Genomic DNA, 6,652 nt, shown 5'->3' with positions numbered 1-6,652 from the left:
AGCTTAACAATAAAATCGAAAAAAAAAAGTTTTTCCAATGTTTGTGTTGAAAGAAGCAGATCAGGGGAGAGTGCGCGGACCTATGTATGAGCAATTTTAGAGTATTTTGCCCGTTTCACCTTCTGCCTCAAGATTTCCACAATTTTAATCTTTGTCCCCTGCTGATCAAGTGCATCTCTGTGCACACACACATACACACGCGCACACACATATATATATCTTTTTTTAGTCCAAAGGGATTTCAGTCCCAAAGGACTATTGCTTTCGTTTTGGCATTTTGCGTCGGACTCATAAACGTCGGTTCACTTTTCAAACTGTTGCCACAAAATGTTAGAGTCCTGCATTATATTTGAAGAAATTAAATAATGAAAAATCTGCATAAATGTTTGTCGATTTCTCGCATTGTGATAAAACAATGGTACATAGAGCCATCGAATTTTGAATCCTACTGCGAATATGGGCATCTGAAATCCCAAATTTGGAATTTGTTTTATTATAGATTTTATATTTTGTAAAACTTTAACGAATTTTTGATTTACAAACTCAATGCTTTAAAAGCGAGAAATGGCAACGTTATATAGAAAAAAAAATACTTTTATCTCCAGCTCGCGAGACTGTGTATATCGGAAATTCTAAAGATATGCTTAATTTAACATTATTTTGCGATATTGCTCTTGAACTGAATTTTATGGTTTAAGTGCAAAGAACATGATATTTAATAAATAAAGGTAACACTCAAAACGTTAAAAAAACGCCCATTTGGACGTAATTTAAAATCTGAAAAATTTCAGATTTTTTTTTTTTTTTTTTTTTTTTCCCCATTAGGTTTCCCTCTCAGAGGGAATCAGTGATACAATTATCTGAGACGATACTTTTAGGCTGCGCACCTGCCACTCATTTTGTCGAGTGGTTTCTTGTAAACAGTTTATAGATACAAGAATAGTTGTTGGAGTCTTGTCCGTATAATTCATGGAAGAATGGTTGCCAGAACCTTCCCATACAGCACACGTAGTTACTGTGGCGTTGCAGTGACCTCTCTATTTTGCATTACATTTGTGACCACGGTACGACGTCGCAGAAATGTCGCATTGTAATGTGGATGTGAATTCGCAAAATAATTACTTACTTCCATGCGTTGTACTTAGCGCCACATTATAAATGATGCAATACTTCCATAACCACACTTTAGTTATATAGAACACGTTTTCTAATTATTATAACTTTACAAATGGCGTATTAATTTAAAACACTGAACTTTTCTACATGTTTCCTATATGTAAATATCTGAGATTAGTTTTAAAATTTATTATATTAGATCTTTTCTTTTCGCAAATTATGTCTCACTTCTACGTATAATATATTTGTGTTGTTAAAGTAACCCAATTTCCTTATTAAGAGATTTAGTTAGAGAAAAATACTTCCTAGTTTAGGTCAAATTATTTGAATACGGCAAAACATACCGAGGGCTGACTATTTAAGAGAATGGATGCCTTTGTGGAGTACTTTCTAAGGAACTAACTCGTATTCACTTTATATATTAAGAAAAACATGAAAACCTGCGCAAAAGTATTTGCTACATGAGAGATTAAGAGAATATATTTGTAGTATTAATCTTTTAAATAGATACATAACTTATTTAAATGATAACAATATAAAAATAAGGAAATTACATTTCATAGTTACTTATATATGAAAGAAGTTAAAATTTCACTTATGACAAAAGAATATAAATTAATAGTAATTTGTCTCTAAAAGTACAAGTTACTTCATGTTATAAAGAAACCGAATTTCAAATTGTATTTTAAGAAAATTTAACCTATTGTAAACAATTTTATAAATGTAATGAAAATTACTATAAATCGAAATGTATATTTAAGCTTCACCGATAAACTTTATTTGAAATAATAATTTTATTTTAAATTAATATATTTCGCTTCTGCAAACAAGATATTTTATTTTGTTGTTATAAACTTAAAAATTTCATCTAACCCTCTAATTACGTCTAATTTAATTATCTAAGCTTATCTAAGCTTTTGCTTTAATGTATCATTTGCAGAAATAGACAATGAAAAGATACTAATTTCTGCAATCGTATTTAAAAAGCTTAGAAAAATTAAGAAATGAATCTTTCACAAAAGAATTTAAAAATTTCATTGTGATAACTTAGAAATTCGTATATTATAAAACACTGATGAATTAAACTAAAGTCTTTGCCAAACAGGGGAAGAAAAACTGATTTTAAGGTAAAATATAACTTCATGGAATTTTTTCTATTGGGACAGACTTCAGTTCTTTGTCGCACTTAAATAAGCAAATAAATTTGTTTGGAAATTTTATAACAGAAAGCCAATTCCTGGAGAGTCAATCGAAGGTTCTGAAAACTCCGTATAATTGCGCTGCATTATACTGTGGGACAAACAAATATTTCTTTTAATGTAAGAGGAGGAGTTTTATATTTTCGTTATTTTTTAATTTTAGCAAATGTTGTAAAGTTATTCCTACAAAATTAAGTAGTGGAATTACTTTTATTTTCATAAATACAGCCAGTTTCAATTTGAACTTAAGTAAATACTGAAATTCAGTTTTAATTGCATAGTTTCTAAAATGAATAGCATAAACGTGCTTTCATATTTTATTTCACATTGTGTTTTCATTTTTTTTTATATTAAATATATCAAATAATCTATTTCTCTTCAGTTAAGAGTATACTAAAGAAACTGTTTCTTTAATTTCCGTCTAGTAAAAAAACTATAACATCATTGCTAAAGCATGTATTGATGTCTTTTTGACATTTTAACAGTTTGAAATCAAATGAAAACGTTAAAGACGGTCTAGTTTAAAGAAAAATGAAGTACTTTAAAGAAAGTAAGCCATCAGAGCCTTATCATCAGATTTTAATATCTGAAACTAATCTCATAACTGTTTCTCCTAAACATTTTTATTACGTTCCAAATTCTTATACATACAGTATCTGTGCCGCATTATTTTTAAATGTCTGATTCACCCAAAAAAGGTACGGCTCTGTATTGTACCGATTCATTTAGATTAAATTAATTACATTTTGAAAGTGTGCATTGTAAAACATGATATTTTCATATTATTTAAATTAAATATAAAACTGAATCGTGTTTATACACTGACTACCAATAAGTATTTGGACACCTGTGCAAATGACGATATCTGCGGTCCTAAGGTACGTCACGGATTCCGACGGTATATATCGTGTAGAAAACAGCATCGGCTTTAGTCGCATGCAAGATGCCTCGCAGTTCGGAGCTCTCTGATTTCGAGAAAGGTATAATTATCGGTTATCACAAATGTGGCCGATCCTTAAGGGATATATCTAGCGATCTGAAGTACCCAAAATCTACAGTTGCCTATGTGATTAAGAAGTGGAAGGCGAGCGGTGATTGTCGAAATGTGCTTCTAGTGGGCAGACCAACGAAACTGGGAGATACAGACCGACGAGTGCTGTCCAGAGAAACTCGGAAGAACCACACCCAACCGATGGCCCTCATCCGCGAGGAGTTTCAACAGGCATCCGGGAGTATTGTTTCAACGAATACCCTCCGTAACGAAGCACATCTGCTTGGTTTTCATGGTCGTGCTGCTGCCCATAAGCCTTTCATCATAAAGTCTAACAGCGCTGCTCGGTTAATGTGGTGCAAAGCACATCGAAATTGGACCGTAGATCAGTGGAAACGGGTTCTTTGGAGTGACGAACCAAGGTTCATCCTTTACCGTTCGGATGGCAGGGTCTGGGTCTGGCATCTATCTGGAGAACATCTCCTGCCAGAATGCATTGTGCAACAGTCAAGTTCGGCAGAGGTGGAATTATGTCTGGTGGTGTTTCTCCTGGTATGGGCTGGGACTCTTGGTCCCCATTCATGGTAAGCTCAACACCTATGCCTACTGCACTATTTTGGATGACAATGTGCTTCCTACGTTGTGGCAGTTTTAAGGGTTGGACTCCTGTTACTTTCAGGACGACAATGCGAGTTGTCATGTTTCGATGTTAACCAATGCTTGGTATGGTGCCAATGGAGTTCATCGAATGGAGTGGCCTGCCCAGAGTCCAGACCTGAACCCTATCGAGAACCTCTGGGACGAGTTGCATCGCCGAATTCAGGGGTGCACTACCCGTGCAAAATCGGTGAAGGAACTTCTATGTCTTCTCCAAGCAGAGTGGAAGAACATACCACTAGCTGTCATACAAAGACTTGTGGAAAGTATGCCCCGGAGGGTCCACGCTGTAATTACCTCTCGTGGAGGCTCTACCAACTATTGATTTTAATTTAGTTTCCATAACCTGTAATTTAGTTTCCATAACCACGTTTCCCAGCTACTGACTTTTGTACCCATAACTATTTGTTCAGTATTATAGAATAAGCAAGAAATCGCTAATTTGGAAACGAAGATTGTTGTTAACTAATTTGGAGTCTATGATTGTGTTGATTTATAAAAGCTTTTAATTCAAAACGAAACATTTCGTTATATAACAAGATAATAAAATAGGTAAATGTTCTATAAAATAGAGAACTAAAACGGTTTTCCTTTCATCCAGTTATCAAAATAATTTAGCTCTTTTTCTGGAAGGAAAGCAATTAAAGAAAAAATGAATGGAGAACTGAAAGTAGTATTAAAAGCTAAACTATTAAAAAATATACCAAGCCAAATAGAATTTTTTTTACAGTATTTCTGTTTAGAATGAGGGGAAAAAAGGTATTAAGAAATATAGTTATTATAAACATTGCAAGCCAAAGAATATTTTTTTGAAATATTTCTATTTTGAAAGAGGGGGTAAGAAGGTGTTAAATTAAGAAATAAAATAAAATTTTAATAAGTTATAGAACCCAGATTTATTTTGGAAAAATATGAACTGTCTTTAAATATTAAATTCTAAGGAAGGAAAGCAAAATTATGTAGCTTCTGGACAGCTTATACCCCAAAGTATTAGCAATTTAATGCGGTTAGAAAATGACCATAGATCACTTTTGCATGATATATATTGTAATACGTTCTGCATTTTCTTTACACTCTAGTTTATACAGATATGCAATAAAAATGATTATATTGAATATTTTCAATTATTTAAAAATTTCGAATACTACCGAAGTATTTTAATACCTTGAAAAGTATAATAATACCTTGAAAAGTATAATAATACCTTACTGGATCATTAAAACATTGTTATAGTTACCTGTTCTCTAAAATAGGAGTTCATCAATCTAAACATTTAGAAAGTAATCTACCACCAAACCACATGAGAGGACTTTCGGCTTGCCATATATTTAAAGTGCCTCCATGCCGCAAAAACGCTATATATTTATAAGCGTTCATGCCTTCTCCGGGATTCGAAACCCCACCCTTCGGTAGGCTTCCCTAACCACTATACCGTTTCGGCGGCACAAGAATAATTATACAATAGTATATACCCCGATAAATATACAAACCGCGTGGCGATAAATATACATATCGCGTGGGAGTTGATGGCCATCTATCATCTAAAGAAAGTTGAGAAAAATCATAGAAAGATTTTTTTCTGCTGTCTTCTGCCTTCGTGGTGTAACAGTAGCACAATCGGCGCGTATTCGAGAGATCCAGGTTCGAGTCCCGCGAGGAAATTGCTAATTTTTCGGGTTCCCTTCTTTAAAAATCCTAATGAACTCTACAGTTTCGTCCGAACTAAAAAAAGGTGGTGGATGATGCTTCTTCACCACCAAACTTTGGCGATTGGGTCGTGGTTGCCCTTTAAAAAGGGTAATATATAAGGTATTTGCTCTCTCCTTTATGCATGCCTTCGTGGTGTAACGGTAGCATATTCGGCGTGTATTCGAGAGTTCCAGGTTTAAGTCCCGGCGAGGGCATTGTTCATTTTTCATATTTCCTACTTCAAAATAACCTAATGATTTCTACAATTTTAGCAATATTTAATTCTTCGTGAATGGCATCGTTATGGATTCGCCTGTTCGTAATTTAACAAGCAGAAAATCCTCTGGAGAATTTGGCGATAGGAGAAGGTGGGTGGGAGTCCCTCGGATGGCTCTCCGAGTTTTTCCTTGTCGAGAATTGGGGCTGAAGGGGCGAAACTACGCTTGTACTACCAATGGCAAATTTCTGGTCTCCCGTTACCCAGGGAAGAAAACACGTACTTCTAGAGCGTATCATTAGTTATAAAGAAATAAAGAGAACCTTAGCATTAAAAGTTCTATAAAGAATTAAAAAATATATAAATAAAAAATAAATATGTACTTATTATACAGGAGAATCTTCAAATCTTATTCATTAATTCATTTTAAACGAACAAACAAACAAACAAAAAAAATTTTCTTGATTTCGGATGATGATAAGTCTATAAACAGTTATTAGAGAAGTGAACTAGGATGTTGAATTTCTGTTTATAAAATGGTTGCTTTCTACCAAAACAGTACTTTTCATGAATAAATGAAATATAAAACTAAAGCACTACCACTTTATAAATCTTCTTCACATCGCTCGTTCCTACAGTGCTTTCAAAGAAAAACGAACAAAGGAGTATAGAGACCCTTTTAGAATCTCTGGATGCTTCGTTGAGTATATGTGTCTCGTCAGCCGTATGTTCAGCTTATACGGCGTCTCATCGCAATTTCGAGATTAGAGTTGCAAAGGCAGT

Source organism: Stegodyphus dumicola, chromosome 5, assembly GCF_044657685.1.
Source record: "Stegodyphus dumicola isolate Sdum_Otavi_A_Nest chromosome 5, ASM4465768v1".
In the NCBI taxonomy this organism is placed as follows: Eukaryota; Metazoa; Arthropoda; class Arachnida; order Araneae; family Eresidae; genus Stegodyphus; species Stegodyphus dumicola.
Note: the sequence above shows the minus strand (reverse complement) of the source record.